Source organism: Pan troglodytes, chromosome 15 (assembly GCF_028858775.2).
Source record: "Pan troglodytes isolate AG18354 chromosome 15, NHGRI_mPanTro3-v2.0_pri, whole genome shotgun sequence".
Lineage (NCBI taxonomy): Eukaryota > Metazoa > Chordata > Mammalia > Primates > Hominidae > Pan > Pan troglodytes.
Window position 1 is genome coordinate 1,695,001 of NC_072413.2, and position 16,420 is coordinate 1,711,420.

The window sequence follows — 16,420 nt, forward strand, 5'->3', positions numbered from 1 at the left end:
CGGGCGAGGCCGAGGCGACGGGGAAGGCGCGAGAAAGGCGGCCGGCGGGGAAGGGGACGCCACGGGACCCCTCGGGCGCAGCCGACCGCGGCCGGGACACACACGCGGGGGTCTCACCGCCGGCAGCCTCCGAGCGCGAAGGCGGCCCCACGCGGCACCCGGAGCGGCCGACCGGCCCTCGGCGCTCCCCGCGGCTCCCCCCCACCACCGCCGCAGTCGCGGCCGGTCCCCCCCGGCACCCTCTCTTCCCTCGCACGCGCGCCACAGGCCGACCCCCCGAAACCCTCCGGGAAGCCCACCGGGCCCCACGCGGGGCGCCACCGACCCGGTCCCGAAGGCGCGCGCCGGGGGACGCGGACACCGGGCCAACCAGTGGCCGGCGGCGGCGCCCCCAACAAGGCGGTGCCGGGTTCGGTCCCAGACGGGGCCACCAACCGACGTCAAGCCGGCGAGCCGCTCGGGGAGAAGAGAGGATCGGCGGGCGGCGGGCGGGGAAGAGGGCACAGACGGGCAAGGGCACCCGGGAGCCCGCAGAGGCGGCGGCTCGGGGAGAAACCTCAGGCACGGCCGGGCCACCAGGAAAACACGGCCGCGGGATCCCACCGCCACAGACACGAGGGCGGTCCCGCGGCGCCCCGCCTGGGACGCCGGACGGCCCTCGGCCCCCACCCGAGACCCGCCTCGCGAGCCCCGGGGTCCCGCCACCGGGGGCCCCAAAGCGACCGCAGCCACAAGCCCGACAACGCCAGCACCACCCCCATCGCGCTCGTGATTCTCTCCGTCCATCCTCCGGCCCGGTCCCGCTCCGGGAGACCGGCGCGCCCCCAACCGTGGGACGCTTTCCCAGGGCCAGGCGGCCCGACCCCGCGCCACGCAAACGCGGTCGTGGGCACCGGTCACGACTCGGCACACGGGAGCGGGCGGAGAGCCGACTCGCGGCGGAGGGGGTCACGCGCCGGACGGAACGCCGCGCGCGCACACCCACCGCCCGCCGGCCGCCACGTCCCAACCCGCTGGGACGCCAGGGCCCGGCCCGGCGGGATCCTCCCCCGACTCAGAAGGGGGAGGCGCGGGCCACAGTAGGCGACGAGCCGCGCTCGGCCACCACCGCGGTGGCCGGCGGAAACCCTCGCTCTCCCCCGCGAACCCCGTCGAGGGGGAAGGGGAGGAGGGTCCTCTGCGAGCGAGTCGCTACGGCAGCGCTCCCATCGCGGAGGCAGAGACAGAGGCGGCAGTCCGGGGGATCCGGTACCCCAAGGCACGCCTCTCGGATCGCTAGAGAAGGCTTTCTCACCGAGGGTGGGTCACACTCCCCCACACGCCAGCCGCCCCTCCTCGGGCCCGCAGAGGCGCCGAGGGACGCCTGGGGAAGGGAGGGGGCCTGCAGTACGAGGAAACACCTGCGTGCGGCCACCTTGAGCGTCCGCGGTCAGGGCGGGGGCCCGGCCGGTGCGCGCGTGCGCGCAACCCCACGAGGCCCCCCCGTCCACCCGCCTCCTTCCTTCCGAGGCAAAGCACCCCCGAAGTCAACCCACACACTACCGGTCGGAGGCAGAACGGCAGCCCCTCGGCGGCCGGCCGGCGCACGCGCCACCGGCCCGAACCCACCGCGATCGCTCACACGGCCCGCGCGCACCCGCCAGAGGGGAGCACGGGACGTGCGCTCGCCGGACCAGGCGGACGCCCTTCCCCGCGTGGGAGGGGCGCGTCTCGTCTCCCTCGACCGCCTCGAACCCCACACCGACGAGCTCCCTCAGGACCCACGCGCGGACACCGCGGCGGCGACCGGAGGAGGGGGCGCTGGGGGCGGGAACGACACACCACCGCTCGGCCTCGGGCACCTGAGGGACAACCCGGAGCGCTCCAGGAGCACCGCAAAGGCCCAAGCGGAGCCGACGCTCGCGCACACCCCCCGAGAGGGCAGCACGACGGGCCGCCGCGGAGGGGGGCCGCCCGCAAGTCCACAACCACTGGAGGCGACAGCGAGGGGTGCCTGCCGCGTCAGAGGACCCCGCCGACCCGCCCCGCGACGCAGAAGGCAGCGGGCGGGACGGCGAGGTCAGGCCGGGCTCCGCACCCCACACGCCTCCCCCACACGCGCCACCCGCAGGCGGGGAGAGGAGAGACGAGGGGACCCCGCGGGGCGGAGCGAGAAGAACGGTCCCGTTCGCCACGAACGTCCGCCCCTCGCCCGTCGCGGCTCGGACCCGGCCCGGGAGAGCACGACGTCACCACATCGATCACGAAGAGCCCCCCGGGAGCGGAGGTCGGCCGGCCGGCCGGCCGACGCCCTGCTCCGGGGAAGGGGCGGCGGACAACCCAGCGGAGACGAGAACGCCTGACACGCACGGCACGGAGCCAGCGGGGTGGGGTTGTCGCGGCCGCCCCGGGCGCCCGCAGCGGAGAGCGCACGGGGGCACGGTGGCCCTCGCCGCCTTCCCCGCCGCCCCCAGGCGGGTCAGAGACCCAGACCCGGACCCGGGCCGGCACCGGGAGTCGGGACACGCCCGGGCGCGCGAGAGGACAGCAGGCCCGCGGGCCCCAGCAGGCGGCTCAAGCAGGAGCACGGCCGGCTAGCCGGGTCACCGGTAGGCCAGAGCCCCGCACGCATCCGGAGTCCCAACCTCTCCAGCGACAGGTCGCCAGAGGACAGCGTGTCAGCAATAACCCGGTGGCCCAAGATGCAGACTCGGAGTGAAAGATATACCTCCCCCGGGGCCAGGAGGTCGTGTCACCGACCACGCCGCCGGCCCAGGAAACGCGCGACACGGACACCTGTCCCCAAAAACGCCACCATCGCAGCCACACACGGAGCGCCCGGGGCCCTCTGGTCAACCCCGGGACACACGCGGGAGCAGCGCCGGGCCAGGGACGCCCTCCCGGCCGCCCGTGCCACACGCAGGGGGCCGGCCCGTGTCCCCAGAGCGGGAGCCGGAAGCATTTTCGGCCGGCCCCTCCTACGACCGGGACACACGAGGGACCGAAGGCCGGCCAGGCGCGACCTCTCGGGCCGCACGCGCGCTCAGGGAGCGCTCTCCGACTCCGCACGGAGACTCGCCAGAAAGGATCGCGGCAGAGGGACCGCGGCCCGGCCCGGGGACCGCTCCCCGGCACCCGGGGGACGGGGGCAGGACGGTCCCCGGCTCCCCACGGGGACTCGGAAACGAATTCGGCCGCCGCCTCAGACGGCCAGGATGAGCGCGGACGGACCCGCGACCGGGCCGGGAAGGGCGTCCCCAGCCTCCCGCGCCACGCGCGGCGGGTCCCCGCGGGTCGCGGCTCGGGCCTCGGGAGCTGCGGCGCGCTGGTCGACCGGCCCGGGCAGCCCCACGCCCGGCTCGGGCCCAGAAGCGCAGCGACGGCCTCTCCCCCACATAAACCTGCACGCCAGAGCTCTGACTCACAAGCGACGCGCCACAGCTCTGGCGCCACCGGGCCAGCCGGGCTGACGACCGCGGGCTTTCCGGAGCTCTGCACAGCTCACAGCGGGGACGGTCCCCTCCCTCGGCAGCTGCCACCGCAGCTCCGGAAGCCGAGAGCACGATCTAAAAGCGGCCGCCAGATGGAGCCCGACGACCGCCGCGAACGTCAGCGAGACAGATCCGGATGGCAGGCAGGGCGGCCCGTGGACCGCAAAAGCGAAACCGTGAGCCGAGAAGCTCTTCCCGAGGCCGAAAACGCAGCCCCTCTGCCCCAACCCCACACACACGGTGCCCAAAACGCGTCTCTGCCTCGACCGCGACAGAGTCAGAAGACAACCCACGGCGCGTGGGTGTTCGGAGATGCATCTCGGAAGCAGGGAGGGAGGGAGGGAGGGAGGGAGGGAGGGAGAAAGAACACACAAGGACTCGGTCGCGGGTCGCTGCAGACACACGGAGAGGCAAAATGCATAGGCTCTTCCGGAATCCACGCAGAGACAGACGGGGGGGGGGGGGGGGGGCGGGGAATGGGGAAAAGAGACAGATGGTGAAAGGGAAGGAGGGAGGGAAGGGAGCAGGGAGGGAGGGAGGGAGGAAGACAATGGAGAAAAGAGAGACAATTTAAAAAACGTCGATACACAGAGAAAACTTTTGAAACACTCCATTTTTAAAAGACAGACGGAAAGGAAAGAAACATGAAAAAGAGAGAAAGAATGAGGAAAGAAACGAAGGAAAGAAGGGAAAAAGAAACAGAGAGGAAAGAAAAAAGAAGGAGAGACAGGGAACGAAAGAGAAATAAAGCACGAAGGAGAAAAGATCAGAAAGGGAGAGAGAAGGAAAGGAAGAGAGGAAGAAAAACCTACAGAAGGAGAGAAAGGAAGAAAGGAAGGAAGAAAAACGTAAAGGAGAGGAAGAAAGAAAACAGAGATAAGTACGTACACCTGTTCATTTATAAACACAAATACAACACTTTTCGTACGTAAACGTAAACGTATTTCTCGACGATCGCTTCTCTGTAGAGCGATGTGTATTTATTTGTATCACAGAAACACCTACATCTGTCATATAGAAGGATGTTTCTATACAATCGGTACGTGTTTACTACACACGAGAGTAGTAAATGCAAAGATATACGCATTGTCGTTTACATACAAATGTACAAAAATGTTCACATTAATAAACGTCAGTAAATACATGGAAAGGAAAGAAATAAAAAAAACGAAATGAGTCAACAGGCCGGGCACGGTGGCTCACGCCCGTCATCCCAGCACTTCGAGAGGCCGAGGTGGGCGCATCACATGAGGTCGGGAGTCGGAGGCCAGCCTGACCAACACGGAGAGACACGGTGTGCCTACTAAAAACACAAACATCAGCCAAGCCAGGCGTGGGGGTGCCTCCCTGTAATCCCCGCTAATCAGGAGGCTGAGGCAGGAGAAGCCCTCGAACCCGGGAGGCGGAAGGTGCGGTGAGCCAAGATCGCGCCATTGCACTCTAGCCGTGGAACCAAGAGTGAAACTCTGTCTCAAAAGGACGAAACAGAAAGAAAGAAAGAAAGAAAGAAAGAAAGAAAGAAAGAAAGAAAAGACAGAAAGCAAGCAAGCAAGAAAGCAAGCAAGAAACCAGAAAAGCAGGAAAGAAAGAAAGAGAAAAGAAAGCAAGAAAAAAGAAAGCAAGAAAGAAAGAAAGAAAAAGAAAAGAAAGCAAGAAAGAAAACAAAGCAAGAAAGAAAGCAGGAAAGAAAGCAAGAAAGCAAGAAAACAAGAAAGCAAGAAAGCAAGCAAGAAAGAAACAAAAGAAAGAAAGAAAGCAAGAAAACAAGAAAGCACGAAAGCAAGCAAGCAAGCAAGCGAGAGAGCAAGAAAGAAAGAAGCAAAAGACAGAAAGCAAGAAAACAAGAAAGCACGAAAGCAAGCAAGAAAGCAAGAAAACAAGAAAGCAAGAAAGAAAGAAAGAAAAAGAAAAGAAAGCAAGAAAGAAAGCAAGAAAGAAACAAAAGAAAGAAAGAAAGCAAGAAGAAAAGAAAGCAAGAAAGCAAGCAAGAAAGAAAAGAAAGCTAGAAAGAAAACAAAGCAAGAAAGAAAGCAGGAAAGAAAGCAAGAAAGCAAGAAAACAAGAAAGCAAGAAAGCAAGCAAGAAAGAAACAAAAGAAAGAAAGAAAGCAAGAAAACAAGAAAGCACGAAAGCAAGCAAGCGAGAGAGCAAGCAAGAAAGAAGCAAAAGACAGAAAGCAAGAAAACAAGAAAGCACGAAAGCAAGCAAGAAAGCAAGAAAACAAGAAAACAAGAAAGCAAGAAAGAAAGAAAGAAAAAGAAAAGAAAGCAAGCAAGAAAGAAAAGAAAGCAAGAAAGAAACAAAAGAAAGAAAGAAAGCAAGAAAACAAGAAAGCAAGAAAGCACGAAAGCAAGCAAGCAAGCAAGAAAACAAGACAGCACGAAAGCAAGCAAGCAAGAAAGCAAGAAAGAAAAAGAAAGGAAAGAAAAGAAAGCAAGCAAGCAAGAAAGAAAAGAAAGCAAGAAAGCAAGAAAACAAGCAAGCAAGAAAGCAAGCAAGAAAGAAACAAAAGAAAGAAAGAAAACAAGAAAGCACGAAAGCAAGCAAGCAAGCAAGCGAGAGAGAGAGAGGCTGGGCGCTGTGGCTCACGCCTGTCATCCCAGCACTTTGGGAGGCCAAGGCAGGCGGACCACCTGAGGTTGGGAGTTGGAGACCAGCCTGACCAACATGGAAAAACACCGTCTCTACTAAAAGTACAAACATCAGCCAGGCACGGTGGCCCATGCCTGTAATCCCAGCTAATCAGGAGGCCGAGGCAGGAGAATCGCTTGAACCTGGGAGGCGGAGGGTGCGGTGAGCCGAGATCGCGCCATTGCCCTCTAGCCTGGGCAACAAGAGTGAAACTCTGTCTCAAAAAAAAAAAAAAAAAAAAAAGGAAGAAGAAGAAGAAAAAAAGAAAGAAAGAAAGAAAGAAAGAAAGAAAGAAAGAAAGAAAGAAAGGTAAGGCCAGGCAAGGCAAGGCAAATCTACCTGCTTTCACTACATCTGGGGAGAATCGGGAAAGTCCCCAACAACAACAAGGCCTAAAGTGGAGCTGCCATCTGTCAAACCCGAGCGGAAGAGTCCACGCGGGTTAAAGACACGAAGAAAGACAAGGAAACCATCGACCGAGGAGAAGAACAATCTGGCCCAGCCAGGGTCTGTCTCCTGAGGTTGTCTGGGCAACCAGGGAATGGGACGGAGGGAGGGCGGGCCTCCGAGACTCCGTCTCGAAACAGAAATCATGATAATAAAATAAAATTAAGTTAAAAAAAAGAAATCACGCATAATTCCTAACGTGTTTGATGCCTCGAAAGGCGAGAGGCGTACGTACGTGGATGTCACGGTGGGGTTGTTTTTTGTTGTTGTTGTTGTTGTTGTTGTTGTTGTTTCTTTTTCCCCGGAAACTCACTTTTTAATTATTTTGTTGCATTTCATTTTCATTTTCATTTTTTTGAGACGGAGTCTCGCTCTGTCGCCCAGGCTGGGGTGCAGTGGCACGATCTCGGCTCACTGCAACCTCCACCTCCCAGGTTCAAGCGATTCTCCTGCCTCAGCTCGGCCTCCCGAGTAGCTGGGATTACAGACAGTACAGCACAGCACGGCGCCCGGCTAATTTTGTGTATTGTGAGTAGAGACGGGGTTTCACCATACTGGCCCTGTTGGTCTGACCGCCTCTTGATCCACCGGCCTTGGCCTCCCAAAGTGAGGGGGTGACAGGCTTGAGCCACCGCGCAGGGCCCATTTATTTTATTGCATTGTATTTATTTATTTTAATTTATGTATTTATGTATTTATGTATTTATTTTTGAGACGGAGTTTCGCTGTTTTTGCTCAGACTGGAGTGCGATGGCGCAATCTCGGCTCACCGCAACCTCCGCTTCCCAGGTTCAAGCGATTCTCCTGCCTCAGCCTTCCTAGCAGCTGGGATTATAGGCATGTGCCACCGCGCCCGGCTAGTTTTGTATTTTCAATTGAGACGGGATTTCTCCATGTTGGTCGGGCTTGTCTCCAACTCCCGACTTCAGGTGATGCGTCCACCTCGGCCTCCCAAAGTGATGGGATGACAGGCATGAGCCACCGCACCCGGCCTATTGTATTGTATTGTATTGTATTGTATTGTATCCTATCGTGTCGTATGGTATTTTATTGCATTGCAATGGATTGTATTGACTTATTTTATTTAGTTAGTTACTTTTGTGTTATTTTATTTATTTATTTGTTTGTTCGTTTTTGCCTGATCAAAGGTCAATCAGACCCAGTCGTCAAAGTGGCGATTTCCTAGGCAACAAAGGAGGGAGGAACTTGGAGGTGGGGGTGGGGGCGGTGGAGAAGACACAGTTGCCCCAGGCTGTGCGCAGGCGGCCTGGTGCTCCCTTCCTCTGTGAGGCCTCCGTTTTCAGAGTCACAGTGACCGCTAGGTGATGCCCGACGTCTGCCAGTGAGAGTGTCAGCCCGGAATGAATTGGGATCCCCTGGGGAGGGGGTGGGGGGAAGGATGGAGGCTCCCACAGCACAGTGGGTCACCGCGCCCTCCAAAGCGATCCCCACAACTAATCGACCGGGGCTCCTGGGGGGACGCAGCCTAAGTCCCCCACCCATCGGATCATCAGGAACTTCCGTCCAGAGACGAGAGACCGACTGGGAATTCTCTCAGTCAAGGTCCAAACTGAAAAGAATCACTGGCACGGACAGCAGGACTAAGGCCATTTCTAAAAGACTGGTTTCTGTGTTTTGGGTGAATCTGTGTATTTCTGTATCACAAAATGACTGACTTTGAACGTTACGATTTTTCTCCTCCTTACGTGTACGGTCCTGTGATAGACAGACCAGGGGACTCCTCAGCTCAGAGTCCATGAGGCCAGAAGCTGACGTCCCAAATTTCTATTGAGAATGAATTTAAGCACGCCAGCCAAACGCTCTGCCGTGAAACTGTCTGTCGGGAAGACAAGCGGGGGAGGGGGGAAGGGGGGGGTCCGGGCGCCGTAGGCTCGCGCCTGTCATCCCCGCACTTTTGGGAGGCCGAGGGCCGGTGGATCCCTCGGCCCAAGCCTTGGCAACACGGTGAAACCTCGTCTCAAAAAAAAAAAAAAAAAAATTACAAAAACTAACTGGTTTCATAACCTGGACTCAAAGTTAATAAATAGATAAATAGGCCGGGGGCGGTGGCTCACGCCTGTCATCCCAGCACTTTGGGAGGCCGAGGTGGACGGATCACAGGGTCAGGAGATCGAGACCATCCTGGCTACCACAGTGAAACCCCATCTCTACTCAAAATACAAAAAGTCAGCCAGGCACAGTGGTGGGCGCCTGTAGTCCCGGCTACTTGGGAGGCTGAGGCAGGAGAATGGCGTGAACCCGGGAGGCAGAGCTTGCAGTGAGCCGAAATCGCGCCGCTGCACTCCAGTCTGGGCAACAGAGCGAGAGTCTGTCTCGAAAATAAATAAATAAGTACATACATAAATAAATAAATGTAAATAAATAAATAAATAGATTAAAATTGAAAACTAAAAAAAAGTAAAATAATTAAAAAAAAAAAAAAAAAAAAAAAAAAACCGTAGCCGGCCGGTCACGATGGCTCACGCCTGTCACCCCAGCACTTTGGGAGGCCGAGGCGGGCAGATCCACTGGGGTCGCCGGTTCGAGACCAGCCTGACCCACATGGAGAAATGCCGTCTCTACTAACAATACAAAATCAGCCGGGTGTGGTGGCCCCTGCCTGTAATCCCAGCTACTCAGGAGGCTGAGGCAGGAGAATCGTTTGAACGTGAGTGGTGCAGGTTGCGGTGAGCCGAGATGGTGCCACTGCACTCCAGCGTGGGCACCAAGAGTGAAACTCCGTCCGAAGGGGGAAAAAAAAAATAAGTGCTGTATTCTGTTATTTTTGCTTCCTACCCTGACAAGAACATAATACAGCTGTTGTCTTTCTGCCTGCCTGCCTGCCTGCCTGCCTGCCTGCCTGCCTGTGGCAGGGCCTCATTCTGTCTTTCGCCCAGACCGGAGCGCAGTGACACAATTATGGCTCACTCACTGCAGCCTCAACCTCCCCAGGGTTAGGCGATTCCTCGAGGGATCCTACGGCCTCGGCCTCCCAAAGTGCTGGGGTTACAGGCACGAGCCTCCAGCACCCGGCCTGAGTTAATACATCTGGTCTCACTACGTCTTAACCACGCACCCACGAAGAACTCAAGTCAAGAGAGAGTCGGCAAGAGACTCTCAGCATTCTCTCCCGAAAGCACGTGTGTCCCGAGCTCCTGTGGTTTCAGGTGGCCGCGCGTAGAGGAGAGATTTCCAATGTTTCCGGAGAGGTGCGAGCCACAGTCACTCGGGGCATCCGAGCACAAGATGGGGTTTCTGACAGCGACTGAAGGGCCAGGAAGGGCCAGAATCTGCCAAGGCCCGCGTTCCAGGGTGGGGCCGATGGAACCCAAGGTAGAGGGAGTCAGCGGTCTGCACAGAGAGAGAGCTCCAGCCCTAGGCCCCACTGTGCAGACCGAATCAGAAGGAAGAGAGTCCTTCGTCCTAACTGCCACATCCCTCACATCCCCCCACTGAACTTGGGAGTGGATCCGTGTTCTAAACACGAGGTGACTCTCGGTTTGCAATGGATCACAAGGGGCCGGGCTTTCCAGAGTCGGCAGGATAAAGAAGTCATTCTGGCTCGGACTCCCCCATCCCACGGTAAACGGTCGGTAACGGTCGCTGGTGACTTTAAATGAGCCGGGGCTGGCCGGGCCGGAGCCGCTATGGGGGTGGGGGGTGGGGGGGTGGGGGGGCGGTGCCTGAGGCACTGCAGAAAGTGGGCCTGAGCCTCGAGGATGGCGGTGCTGCAGGGACCCGTCCAGGCTGCTATATGGCAAGCACGAAGCCACTATGCCTACCGAGATGCGGTTTTCCTCGCAGAACGCCTCTATGCAGAAGTACACTCAGAGGAAGCCTTGTTTTTACTGGCAACCTCTTCTTACCGCTCAGGAAAGGCCTATAAAACATATAGACTCTTGAAAGGACACAGTTGTACTACACCGCAATGCAAATACCTGCTTGCGAAATGTTGTGTTGGTCTCAGCAAGCTTGCAGAAGGGGATCAAATCTTATCGGGTGGAGTGTTTCATAAGCAGAAAAGCCATGATGATATTATTGTTCCTGAGTTCGCTGATTCAGCTCGCTTTCCCCTTCCATCGTTGGGACATGTATATTGCAAGACAGATCGGCTTACCAAAGGGTCAGAATGTGACCAAAAGAGCCTTCGTTGAAATCCTTTCCTCTGGTGTCCCTTTGAATCATGATGTGAAACAGGGGGGAAAAGCCAGATCCTGACCAAACATTTTGATTCACATCTCTAGAGAGCTTTAGCAACTGCCTGTCCAAGTGTTGCGCCAAAACACTGGGACCTCGTCCTAGTGTATGTCACAGACAGCCTGAGACCGTTCTTACGGAAACACCCCAGGACACCGTTGAATTAAACGGATTGAATTGAGAATCTTCCAATTCAAAGTACTCCTTGAATACAGACTCCCCAGTGTCTTCTATCGATTCAGCTGTCCTTTCACCTGATACGGTCCCACTGGGAACAGGAACTTCCATATGATCTAAACAGGTTCAACATAAACCAAAAACTGGTCGAAGTGTATTAGGAGGACCAGCAGCAGTTAGTCCATGAGCCCCAAGCGTTGGCATTTTGCCATTAGAAGCCCCAAGTCCCGGAGACGGATCCTATGGACAAAACTGCACTGGTATTAGACACCTTCTGTCGTTGACGTGCCATCCACCGGAGCCCCTTCAAAAAAGTCTGTTGCCAGAATCGGCCAAACCGGAACACAGTCTGTCTTCTCGCAGAGGGGAAAGAGCCGAAAGGTAACCCCAATTCTTGCAAAAACACAAAGTTCTGGTGCGCCGACAAGGGCAACACCTCAGGTATTGAGCCCCACTACGGCATCTCCCCCAAATGCACCGCCTCGAAGAAATTCACGACTCTTGACTAGTGACAGCTCCACAACCGAGGAGAATAGGAGAAAATTAAAAGGGAAGTTTCCACCTAAAATCCCAAACAGAAAAACAAAAAGTAAAGCTAATAAAGGAGGAATAACTCCACCGAACGTAAGTGATAGCCATGGAAGTGACAAAATTGGACTCTTCCATCATTCCAGAAGGGAAAATAGCCGCAATCGCGCCTCAGATTCAGGCTTTTAATCTACAAAAAGCAGCAGCAGCGGAAGGCTTGATGAGCCTTCCTCGTGAAAGGGGGAAAGGTTATTTAGCTTTGTGTTCTCACCACGGCAAAGAAGCTGTCAGTGTCTTGAGCCATCTAGCTTCTCACCACCGCAATACCGGTTGGGTACTGTGCCAAATTGGAAGGGCCTATTTTAAACTTTCAGAGTCCACGCAAGCTGAAAGAAAATTCTCAGAGGTTAGAAGGATTGAGAATTACAGAGTCGAAGGCATGGAGATCTGCTCTACAACACTTTGGCATCCTCCGAAAGATGTTGCTCTTTCAGTTCTGTCCAAAGACTTCACAGACAGGGATAAAACTTCGCCAGCCAGAGGCCTGGTGTGCTGCAGGGAACTGTTTCGGTCTGCAACGGGAACACGATATTGCGATTCAATTCTTCCAGAGAACTCTCGAAGTGGATCCAAATGATGCTTATGCCTATAGTGCATTAGGGCGTGAGCTTGTCTTCACTGAAGAATTGGACAAAGCATCAGCTTGTTTTCGAAATGCTATCAGGGTCAATCCCAGACATTGTAAGGCATGGTAAGTGGTAATGAAGTGTAAAGACAAAGCCCTATGGATGGTGCCGGTACTCGCTAGTTTTTCTGGTTAGATAGCTCTTTATTGTCACGAATTTGGTTAAAAATACTTAGGGATGGTACATAGTGCTGAATAACTTCTAACTAAGATGTTTCCTTATGAAACGTATGTCTTGAACAAACTCTGAAATGAACTCATGATCCTAGAATACCAGATCCTTATACTCAACAGTTTCAGTCTTCTAGCAAACTTTTGCAGACGCTGTAGTTGTCTTTGGTTCGTGTATGTGTTTCTTTAGTTGTGTGACTTGATTCGTTACTTTTTCTTCGAGCACCGAAGTGGTGATGGGGACAAGGAGCGCTTGGGAGATTGGAAAGGAATAGCATAGTTCGCTTATTGGAGAATAGAAAAATAGATGGAAACAACTCACGAGCTGCTGCTTTTTGACAGTGTTCCAGTTTACGGAGTTACTATGAAGAACTTCACGTACCCTTTCATGTAGCGGTCTCTCTGTTTTACTCTTTTGTACTCGTGTATAAGTGGGCACATAGGAAATTACTACCTAGGTCCTATTGTGATCAACTGAATAAGACATGAAAAAGTGTGGTCCTCCCTCTGCCTCAACAGCATACTCACCGTTGACATTGATTGCATTTTTCTGGACTGACTTCATAGTTTAAACGTCAAGAGAAGGCCGGGCGCAGTGGCTCACGCCTGTCATCCCAGCACTTTGGGAGGCCGAGGCGGGCGGGTCACGAGGTCAAGAGATCGAGACCATCCGGGCCAACACGGTGAAACCCCGTCTCTATTAAAAGTATAAAGATTAGCTGGGCGTGGTGGTGGGCCCCTGTAGTCCCAGCTACTCGGGAGGCTGAGGCAGGAGAATCGCTTGAACCCGGAGAGGTGGCGGTTGCAGTGAGCCGAGATCACACCATTGCACTCCAGCCTGGGCGACAGAGCGAGACGCCGTCTCAAGAGAAATACATTAAAAAAATAAATACATACATAAGTAAATATCAAGAGAAAGTATAATTCTGAAGTCATAACCCTGTGGTAGTTATTTTGTCAGATACGGTGGTCTTTGGGGTGACTTATTACAGCAGTGGAGTTCTATCATTTGATTTGCTTCTAAATCTGAAGCATTATATTACGGAAACATTTTTTGATTTGCGAATATGTTGTTCAATGGATCATATCTCATTTTGCTGTAGTAGTTACGTGGCCCGAAAGATGGCCAAAAAGATAGTGCCAGCTACTGCTGACCAACGTCACAATCAACTTGCCAATACTGCCTTCTCTTCCGATGGCTATGTTCTCCGTCCTATTTTAAGAACTCAGTTCTTCATAAGACTTGTGTCGTTTTCGATTTTTTCCCAAGTCTGGTTGATCCTTGTGTTGTGATGTTTTAAAATGTGTATTGTCTGTTCAGCTCTTTTGCAGGAGTCGCATTCCTAAAAAAATCTTAACCCTATCAAAAATTGTGTTTCAAGGAGGATTATTCAGATCGGCCAGCTTTGACTAGGAAGAGTGTAAATGCTGACGTATTTAGGTAGCTCTAAATACTGAGCACCTTTATTCTAACCACAAAATGGATAGCCTTTCTTTTGTCTTCACTTTCGCTATCACTAGCACAGTGTTTAATACCTTTTCTTCATCTATAACACAATTATAATGATATAGGAAGCCACTCAAATAAGGCAGACATGTTGCGTTGCACTTAAAAAAAAAAAGAAGAAGAAGAAGAAGAAGTCTCTCTGTGGCACAGAATGAGGTGTGGTTCGAATCTGGAATCTCCAGTGAAAACCAATGAAAGAGGGTGAAACCCCGTGTCTACTAAAAAAAAAAAAAAAAAAAAATATGAGCCGGCCATGGTGGCGCTGAGACAGGAGAATCACTTGAACCCAGGAGGCAGAGGTTCCAGTGAGCTGAGATCACGCCGCTGCACTCCAGCCTGGGGGACAGAGCAAGACTCCATCTCAGAAACAAACAAACCCACCAAGCCAGTAAAGGTGTTTAATTCGATGGTGTCAGGCTCAGGTCTCTTGACAGGATACATCCAGCACCCGGGGGGAAACGTCGATGGGTGGGGTGGAATCTATTTTGTGGCCTCAAGGGAGGGTTTGAGAGGTAGTCCCGCAAGCGGTGATGGCCTAAGGAAGCCCCTCCGCCCAAGAAGCGATATTCATTTCTGGCCTGTAGCCACCCAAGAGGGAGAATCGGGCTCTCCACAGACCCCACAACCCCCAACCCACCCCACCCCCACCCCTCCCACCTCGTGAAATGGGCTCTCGCTCCGTCAGGCTCTATTCACACCGTGTGCTTTTGGAACCTCCAGCGTGTGTGCGTGGGTTGCGTGGTGGGGTGGGGCCGGCTGTGGACAGAGGAGGGGATCAAGCGGCGGTGTCCCGCGGGTGCCCGGGACGTGGGACGTGGGGCGTGGGTGGGGTGGCCAGAGCCTAGGGAACTCATCGCCGGTCAGGACGTCTCCCCTCCCGGTCCCCTCTCTGACCTACGCTCCACATCTTCGCCGTTCAGTGGGGACCTTGTGGGTGGAAGTCACCATCCCTTTGGACTTTAGCCGATGAAGGCCGGGCTCCCAAGAGTCTCCCCGGAGGCGGGGTCTTGGGCAGGCTCACAAGGATGCTGACGGTGACGGTTGGTGACGGTGATGTACTTCGGAGGCCTCGGGCCAATGCAGAGGTATCCATTTGACCTCGGTGGGACAGGTCAGCTTTGCGGAGTCCCGTGCGTCCTTCCAGAGACTCATCCAGCGCTAGCAAGCATGGTCCCGACGATCCCAGCTCCCAGCAGAGGCACTTTTGTTCACACAGGATCCTGGGCAGGAAAGTTCTCAGCAGGCTTAGGCCTCCTAGCCAAAAAGCCAAAACCACTTCTGGGATTTTTTTCAAAGAGCCAGTGGTTCCACAAGGGGCCGTGGGTAGTTGTGGAAATGGAGAGAAGTGTTTGCACATACATATTTGAGACAGAACGGACAGGGCTCGGTCACAGATCACTTAGGACACGGGCAGATGCACATGGAGAAAACTCTTCCGGCATCCTAGGGGAACAGAGGTACGATTTTTCGAGACAGTCGAGGGAGAAGCCACACCAGATTTTAGGATTGGATCTTTATTCCTATGTAGTTTCTATGAGGTATCCAAGTCCAGAAATCAACTCGCCAGTTCTGTACAGCATTCTGTAGGGAGATCAAATCTGGGATGTCAGAAGTTAAGAATTCGGGCCTTGGTGAGGGATTAGATTAGATGTACTTGAGCTTATTTTGCAAAAAAAGAGAGGGCGGGAGATAGCGAGAGCCAGAGCCAGAGCCAGAGACCGAGACAGACAGACAGACAGACAGAGAGAGAGAGAGAGAGAGACAGAGAGACAGAGACAGAGACAGACAGAGAGAGACAACGATACACAAAGAGGGAAAGACAGAAAAAGAGAGAGAGAGAGACAGATAAAGAGACAGACGGAGAAAGACACAGATGGACAGAGACAGAGAGAAACAGAAAGAGAGAGAAACAGAGACAGGAAGGGAGAGAGACAGGCAGAGAGAGAGAGACAAACAGACAGGCAGACAGACAGGCAGAGAAAGAGAGTAAGACAGAAGGCAGACACACACCCCCCCCCCACACCCCCCCCCCCACACACACACAGAGAGAGAGAGAGAGAGAGACAGAGACAGAGACAGACAGAGAGACAGAGAGAAAGAGACAGAGAGAGAAAGACAGAGAGAAACAGACAGAAAGAGAGACACAGACAGAGACAGAGAAACAGCCGACAGGGGGGAGAGAGAGAGAGAGAGACAGAGAGAGACAGACAGACAGACAGGCAGAGAAAGACAGTAAGACAGAAGACAGACACACAGAGAGAGACAGAGAGAAAGAAAGACAAAGACAGAGAGAGAGAGAGAGACAAACAGACAGACAGGGAGAGAGACAGAGAGACTAAGACAGAAGACAGACACAATGAGAGAGACAGAGACAGAGAGAAGGAAAGACAAAGAGAGACAGACAAAGAAAGACAGACACGGACAGAGAGAGACAGAGAGAAACAGACAGAAAGAGAGAGAGAGAGAGAGAGACACGCAGAGAGAGAGTGAGAGAGACAGGCAGGCAGAGAGAGAGTAAGACAGAAGACAGACAGAGTGAGACAGACAGGCAGAGAGAGACAGAGAGAAAGAAAGAGAGAGAGAGACACGCAGAGAGAGAGAGTGAGA

General features: G+C 54.5%; 1 pseudogene; it reads left to right on the top strand.

Annotated features, from left to right (window-relative positions):
* The first annotated feature begins 10,214 nt into the window (after positions 1-10,214).
* LOC134808256 (cell division cycle protein 27 homolog) lies at positions 10,215-14,464 on the top strand (annotated as a pseudogene).
* The last annotated feature ends 1,956 nt before the right edge of the window (positions 14,465-16,420 follow it).